At 38.5% G+C, this 8,168-nt stretch overlaps 1 protein-coding gene across 1 annotated transcript in view; it reads left to right on the top strand.

Annotated features, from left to right (window-relative positions):
- The first annotated feature begins 4,350 nt into the window (after nt 1-4,350).
- The window catches only part of TCEANC (transcription elongation factor A N-terminal and central domain containing), an 8,272-nt gene continuing 4,454 nt past the window's right edge, over nt 4,351-8,168 (top strand). The window contains exon 1 of the mRNA XM_019529316.1: nt 4,351-4,527. The gene's annotated coding sequence lies outside the window, so the exon portion shown is untranslated. The remainder of the gene's footprint in view (nt 4,528-8,168) is intronic.

Below are 8,168 nucleotides of genomic sequence, written 5' to 3'. Positions count from 1 at the left end.
CAGTCCTTAAGTCAGACCTTGTTTGCTTACTTCCAAGTAAATAATCTCATTGAGTTCAATAGGAGTGCTTATGGGAAGACTGTCCATATAAACCAGAGGTGGGCAAAATGTGGCCTGTGGGCTGAATCCAGTCTGCCAATGGATTATATCCGACCTGTGGTGGGTCCCTTGGCTCCACCCAGCCCAGGCATGGGAAGCAGTCAGGCTGTAGAATGTGCAGCTGGTCCCACTGCCCCTGGCATCCCTTGCAGCAGCAGCTCACTCTGCCTGGCTGCTGCTGCCAGTGTCTCTGCTGCCACCACCACCAGACCTGGCCCTGCTGTCTGAGCACCCCAGCCCATCCACACTGGCAGTCCATGGAAGGGCGTGCTCGGCCGGGTGGATGGGATGGGACCAAGGGCAAGCAGGGACCAGCATTTGAGAGTGGCTCAGATGAGGTCTTCAAGAATAAGAGCTCAGTGAAATTTATCTTTTAAGAAGCAGAATTGCAAGAGAAGTAATTTCCTAACTTATAATTAAATAATATGGAAGTTCGTACGTGTCTATTGCTATTCTCATTCTCATATCCTCTCAAATATATCCATGCCTAATGCTGCCATCAAAGCTCTGAACATGAGAAAAATAGTAATTTGAGGATTAAAAATATTAATCCTTAATTATCATTTTAACAGAGATCTCATCAATAAAGGCCTTTCATAGAAACAAATATTCCTCCATCTTCCTACTCACACATTTTTCAGACAGAAGCAAATGTGACATTTCAGTTAACCAGCAGTTTATTCTGGATGATCTACTAGGTTTCTGCATAACCGTAATTTCACATATGACCATAAATAATGCAGATGAACATTTTTTTCTGTGTACCTGTTTAGCCTAGCATCTTCATATATGCACAAAATTAATAGAAAAGGCTGATCTCACTTCCTTGGATGAATTATCCTGAATAACTTTTTGAATATTTACTATAACTATCATACTTAGTTTCCAAAATGGACAGAATCACAACCTATTTTAAGGTTTTATATTGGTGCTTACCTCTGGTATATCTGTCTCTGCTGTATAAAATCAGTATCAAGAGTGAAGTCTTTCACAGTTCTCCATTTTGGGGAAGGAGCTTGGAGTTTGATTTTTAGATTTTATTATTCTTTTTTTCTCTCCTTTTGGTTGTTAGTTTGTTAGAAGGTATGTCCCTACTGTCACTTTCACACTTACAGTAGAAAGGTCTTTTCAAAGGGTAATACTTTGCAGTGATTTTAATGAGACTGTATTTACCCATTTGTCACTGGAAGTGTTTCCTGTAGCTGAGTTGGTTCTATCTAAAAATAATACTTTGTCCCTAGCTCTCGCCTGCTTTTGTGCTTTTCATTCCTCCAAGAGGATTAGGGCGATCATTGTGGCTTATAGAATAGACTTTGGACTTTAATATATCTGAGACTTAATTTGTTAAAAACTTTTTTGTAAATTAGGACCAAGGCAGCCTAAGCTTCTTTCCCAAACTTGAAGAAAGGCACTTTGTACTCAAAGGCTCGTCTAACATCTCTCTCAACTATACAGTTGGTCTAATAAGAGATATGAGCAATAAAACCTTGCTTCTCATATATTTCCTGGACCATCACAGCCACAACAGGTAAGACAGATGTGAATCTTTGTCTCAGTGATGCTGACAACAAAATCTCTGAAATGCTGTGAAATAATTGGAAAGTACAAGAATGTGAGGTGAAATCAAAGGAACAGTTCAAGCATCTGGTATTAATGTTAATGGGGTTTTTGGAGACATTGGTATGAACTGAAATTGTGTTGAGTGGTGGTGGTGATTAGCCTAAGGAAGTACCATTTTGCTGATATCCCCTCCTTGACTGATGATTGGATGCAGGATAAATTTCTGGGTGCAAGGTCTGCCTGTGAGAATGTCATTGGTTCTATGTCTAAAATGCAATATTTTCATATTCAGCGGAATATTTCATTATAGCACTGCTACCTTCATCTTGTTATTTTATATGAAGTAGCACCCAAAATGGCTGTTTTTTCATACTCAGAGAATGGCATAGTCATTGTTCCCAAGAACATGGGGTATACTCAATATACCTTAGTACCAGGGCTGTGCAAACAACAGAAAAATATCCATCAAATACATTATTCAGTGATTTTAACCAGTAATTGATGAATAACATCTGCAAACAGTATTTGACTAGGCTTTGAATTTTTGAAATTCCCAAAAAGCTATTTGATAGATGGTTGTGACTGGATGAGTTCCGTTCCGTTCATATCCCAACACCTCAGACCTTCTGGAAGACATCTCAACTTATTATTTGTGGGACCAACTTTGAACAAGTAAAGTCTCTAATAAATTAGAAATAAAAAGCTCCTGGAATACAGGAAATGTTCATCCTTTGCTTTTTCTTTCCCTTGCCAGCTTCATTACGGCTAGTTAGGGAAGTCAATGCAGTGTGCATTTTTAACATGAATTCATGGGTTTACGATACTACAGCTCCCTCTGGTGATAACAAAATACAATTCTGTATTTTAAAATCTCAGAGTTCTCTAAAGCAGGGATTAACAAACTTGTGCCACAGTGGGCTCTGATTAGATCTGTCAGAAAATATACCCCAAATTGACTGAACTAGCAATAACTCCTCCTTTGTCACTACAAATATATTAAGAGTGGAGATTTTTGCAGTGGCGGGCAGGGACCATGGCTGCTCTTGGAGTAACATAGATCCTTGGGCAATTACCAAGCACCCTTGCCTTTGTGGGTGTCCCAGTATTTCAAGTTCAGAGGCAGAATCCACAGCATGTTCTTTTCAAAGACAGCCCTATTTCCTTCCCATTCAAATAAACTTTAAACTGCTTTTCTGGAGGAATTCTCCAGTAGAAAATTACACGGTCCTTCAGGCATTTCACACTTCAGTGAACACATGACTCTCCATTTGGTAACATATGAGCCATGACAGAATTTGACATACTTATTCTTCTTTGTCAAAGGAAGCATTTGAACTCCGAAGCTGTGGCACAATTTAGAAGGCAGTAATTGTGGTAATACCAGTCATGTTTTGTTTTTTGGGTTTTTTTCATATTGCCTCTTACTTTAATAAAACATTGATGCAACAGTTGCGGTGGGCTTTATCTTTTATACATTACTTTCATCCTAAAGTATCTTAGGACCTTTCACAAACTAAGTATATTTAGCAAAACTGAAATGGAGCCATCTCAGATACGGAGGGCTGTCTCTTCCTCTTAATCTTCTGTTTGTGTTAGGGTAAGTAGCATCTGATCCTGGGACATTTCTGATATTACATGATGGTGCAGTTTTAAGTAGGGAGGCAGGTTTAGATAATAGCCATCCTGGTAAACTGGTTATCCTGATCTCCAGAGAGCTTGGAGGGAGAATACTGTTCCATTATCATGCACCTCTGTTGCTTTCTCTTGATCTTTTGTCCTCAGTTATGAAATAGTCTCTCTATTTCTTCTGTCCTTGTTCTTGCTGGGTGGAAAAACGTGGTTTACCAGTAACCTGTGGCAACCAAAGTGAGAAGGGATGTTGACATTCACTCCATTCTCTTGCTCTAAAACTTTTGTGACATTCAGGACATGATACGAGGCCCATTTGTCTTTTTTGAGTGGAAGGAACATAATAAAGGCTAGTCATTTGCCTAGGGTAGAGTATTTGGGATAATTGTTGACTACCTCTGATTTCCTGATTTTGGGAAAAGCTTTTGTCGTTTTCTTTGCTTTTAAAAATGATGTTGTCATAGGTCCCTCATGATATTTACCTTCTTCTTGCTGCTGTAATTTAAATTTAAACCAACGTTTCAATTCTGAAAACTATTTTAGACTTTACTTCATTGAACAGTGTCCAGCCAAGTAGATTAATGGCAGTATATGTTAAATGTCTAGAAGTAGTGGGCATTTAACAGATGCTTCAGTTAATTTACTTGGTAAACCTGATACACTACTACAATAGGAAAATAGCAATTAGATATCCCCCAAATGTGTTTTGTTTGTATGTGGGGATGGCTGTGTTCACTTAGCACATTTTAGTTTTTACTTACAGCACTAGATGTGACCTGAAGACACTTATTGCCCATGTCATTTATAAAAAGTTGCTGTTTTAATTTGAAGGTTATTTTAATGGAGTATATTTTATTAACTTGATTAAGAGCCAAGATAAATCATTTGCTGATAATGACAGAGAAACTTTAGACATTCCCTTTGTCTTGCTAACTGTTGTTTTCCTCTGGGAACTTACTTTCGTCTTCATAATGAAGATCTATTTTGATTAAATAGCATCCTCTTGTGAGGGTTTCTTTTATTTCACTTGGTAATAATGTTTCTGGGATCATATCAGCCCGGCTCTAGTTAATTTTTGTACATGTTTGTGTAATTCTGCTTTAATTTCTCTGTTTCTTCTGTTTAGCTTTGCTGTATAGATTCTTTGGCAGCAGATCAGTTCTCTTTTACTGTTAATTGAATTCATATATCATCCTATGAAGAGAAGCTTCCAGAAAACATGCCTGTTTTGCTTTATATGTAAGTAGCGTATTATTTAAAGTCTTTAAGATTACAAGAAATCCTCATGTAGTTGTTCAAGACATTATATGTTACTTGTAATCCATGATCTGTTTTTATCTTTTGCTATTGCTATGATTTGTAAATTCTTAGACAGACTTAATCTTGTAAATCTTGGATGAGTTTAGTTTTTTAGCCCTGCAAAAGTCATTGTGCACCTGGAAGATTCCAAAAACCTGTAAGTGTTTTTAAGTACATATTAAAGGCACGAATATAGGATTTGTGCATTTTATAGCATGGAGCAGCATACTGCAGCCTGTATTTGCAGTACTTGTAAAAAGTTTGGAAAAGCTTATGTTTGGAAATGGAGGTGAGGATATTAGTGGGATCCTTGATGATCCTAAAGTACAGGACAAGGCATATTGAATTGGTAATGTAGCTAATGCCACATGTCCCGTCGCCAGCAGTAAAGGTCACCATCTCTATCTGCTTTTCCGGCACCAACTGTTCGATCTACGGAAAACAGGAAACTCATCAAGTGTGATACTGGACTCATTATGTTAACAAACAAAGCTTCCTACTGTCTCAGACTGCATGCACTTTCAAACCAAACATGAGACTTGAGTATGTGGTTGTATGTGCAGTTCAACTAATATAATTGAAAAATGTATCTGGTCTTTTCTTCTGGATGTTTTCAGAAGTATGCTTGAGAGTCCTTTCAGTTGCAGTAATACACATCATGAGTCACAATTCATTTTAATCGCTGGGGGCAGATTAGGTTGCTAGTAGAGGACATCAGTCAGTTCAGGAAGAAGACTGAGCTGTGGTTCACACTTATGAAAACAAAACATAATAAATAATGTCTTGTTACATCCCGTAAGTTGTGGCGTTTATGGGCTCAAAAGACAACATTGCACTGGTTTACAATAGCGGTTCCCAAACTGACAGGTTGTGTACCACTAGTTTAAAAAGATACAACCTTAAGTACTACCAGCAAATTTTTCAGTTCAACCTTTTGTTGCAAATTTTTGTCATATAAAGAAATTATAACAAATCTGTTAACGCATACCACTGACAGGTTGTCTGAGTACCGGTGGTGATATGCGTACCACAGATTGGAAACCGCTGGTTTACATAATTTCACATTTAAAAGGTTCACATTTAGTTCACTTGCAGAAAATTATCTTTGTAACTCTACAAGTTGAAAAGTTCCATCAAGCGTATTGATGGGTTCCTTCTACAAAAACAGTTGAGCTTCTTGCTTTACTTACTAGTATTTCCCAGTGAACAGTTGTGTAGATTGTTAATAATTTGTATATTCACTTCATTCTACATTTTCCCTGGTGCTGTCTGCTTTAAGAGTGTCTTTAACTCCCTCTACTTTATGAATGTGTACTCTGTGTGCCTACAAAGAGTTTTCTTTCATTCTGAAAAATGTCATGAGTTAGATCACAAGAGCCTTCACAGTAGATTTGTTCTGTCCAGCTGATCTTCAAAGTGAGTGTTTTTCAAAGTGAAAAACTAGAATATGTGCTCCAGGAGAAGTTCAGGCAGTGTAGGCTGTTTTGGGAATATTTATAATGCTTAAAAGGGAGGCTTGAACCAAAGGGAACGGCACTTGGGGGAGGGGGGAGATAAGAAAATATGACCATTCCTCTTCCTTGTAGTTTTGATGGTCATGTTTTCCATTTCTTTCTTTCCTCACATTTCCTCTAGCTATTTGTCATCTCTAAGACTCCTTCAGATGTCTCTCTTTGATTTCTCCCTCACTTTTTCTTCCACATTCATTTTTTTCTCTCTCATTTTCAGCCCTTTCCCCATCCCCAGCCTTTGAAAACAGCCTTTGAGAGCAGGGAGGCTGATCAGAAGCATAAATCAGACTAGGAAGCGTGGTTTCTGCCTGCTTAGAGCTGCAGAGTATGTGAATTCTATCAGAGGCGTAATGAGCATGGTTTACGCCCTGGGTAAACCCTCCAGGAGAGCACATGGGAGTGGGGGACAGTGTGACCCAGGCTGTTGCTCTTACAGCAGCAGCATGGTGTCCACACACCCAGCTGCTGCTGCAAGAACAATGTTGTGCGTGCCGCTGCTTCTCCTACTGAGGCACAGACTCCAAAGGGGTGAGGGTGATACTGGCACCCCTGCTAATCTGTCACTCAGGGCTGGTGCCCCACTTGCTGTGCTGTACCTAGACTCCTGGCGGCCCCGGGCAAACTTTTAGTATCAGACCCCTCTTTGCCAGAAATAAGGGATTTTTTTGTTGCAAAAGTCTTTGATTTTCAGGCCCCCTTTCTGTCCAGGCCCCGGGGCAGCCTCCCAGCTTGGCCATGCATATGCCCTGCCTACTTGCCCATCCCAAGTTGTGTTGCTGAATTCTATCAGTTCGCTATTGCCAGCACTACGGTGAGAGACTTTGATTGAGGATGGAAGTATGTAACAGACTTAAGTTTCTTAAGGACTAATCCAAGTTACTGTCAGTCTCAGATTTTTGGGCTGGCCAGCATGACAAGAGATACATGGATGAAACACTACTTTTGGTACAATTGAAAGGGATGATCCCTGCAACTGTCCTTTTTTTCACTAAACTTACAAGGGCAGGTGTGCACTTTAGACTATATTTCATCAAATTTAAACTTATGCTTGACATCAAAGCAAAGAAAATGTTAGTATTGCTAGTCTGCTGTACAGTTTTTCTAAGGACTTTGAATTTTGTCAGAAGATAATGAGAACCCCCCCATCAAATCACATGACTGCATTCTTAATGCCCTTTATTTTTCATTTTAATGTAAGCTGGTCCTGTGAAAGCATTATGTCTGCAACTTAATATGTACCTCAAGTATTTTACAGAGAATACAAGGAAAGTTCTTTGTCTTAAAGAGCTTGCAAAAACAACAGTCAGAAGTTTGTAATATGTGAGTTGCTATTCTGGAACCTATTACAACTTTGTAAAATAAACCTGGTTCTCTAAATGAAGTGTTTACTTGCTGTAGTCAGGACTAGTAGGACTAAATGCATATTAGACCACACCATTTTGAAGTTCACTAATCTTATTCCGTCTCCCTGTTAACTTCCCAGGATTTGATTTTCCACCTTCCAATTACATTTATTCAACTCTTTACAGTAATAACTGCAAAAAATCCAGTACTTCAAAAGCATGAAAATTGTGGCAGCTGCCTGGAAAATCCATTCTGAATTCCATTTTAGATTACATTTTTTTTTCCTGGTCAGAAAATGTTCATGGAAACAATATACACACATTAGCTGTATAATTTTATTTTTCTAATATAATGAGGGCCTGTGAAAAGTTTAATAAAAGGAGTTGCCAATTACTGTATCTGCTGTACATTTTAATATGAACGTTGATTTTAATACAATAAAATATGTCAGTGCACAGGTTGTCTACAAGTGTTCTTGATATATACTTCCAATGTATGTCAAAAGTAGTAAGACTTACATTGACAGAAAAACTGGCTTCTAACCATGTACGTAGGTGTGAAAGAGTGCTTATGCTAAGCAAGGCCTAGCCTTAGAAACAATGCACTAAAACTCCCAGAATGCTTCAAGGAGGTTGAGGAGTCAGTGATTGACATTCTGGTAATCACTTTCTGACCCTTAGATGAAAATGCTGAACTTCTGAGCTTTGAACAATGATAAAAATAGCA

This window comes from Crocodylus porosus, unplaced genomic scaffold, assembly GCF_001723895.1.
Source record: "Crocodylus porosus isolate Cpor-Errol unplaced genomic scaffold, CroPor_comp1, whole genome shotgun sequence".
In the NCBI taxonomy this organism is placed as follows: Eukaryota; Metazoa; Chordata; order Crocodylia; family Crocodylidae; genus Crocodylus; species Crocodylus porosus.
The sequence above is the reverse complement of the archived record's forward strand: the minus strand, read 5'-3'. Positions and strand labels throughout refer to the sequence as shown.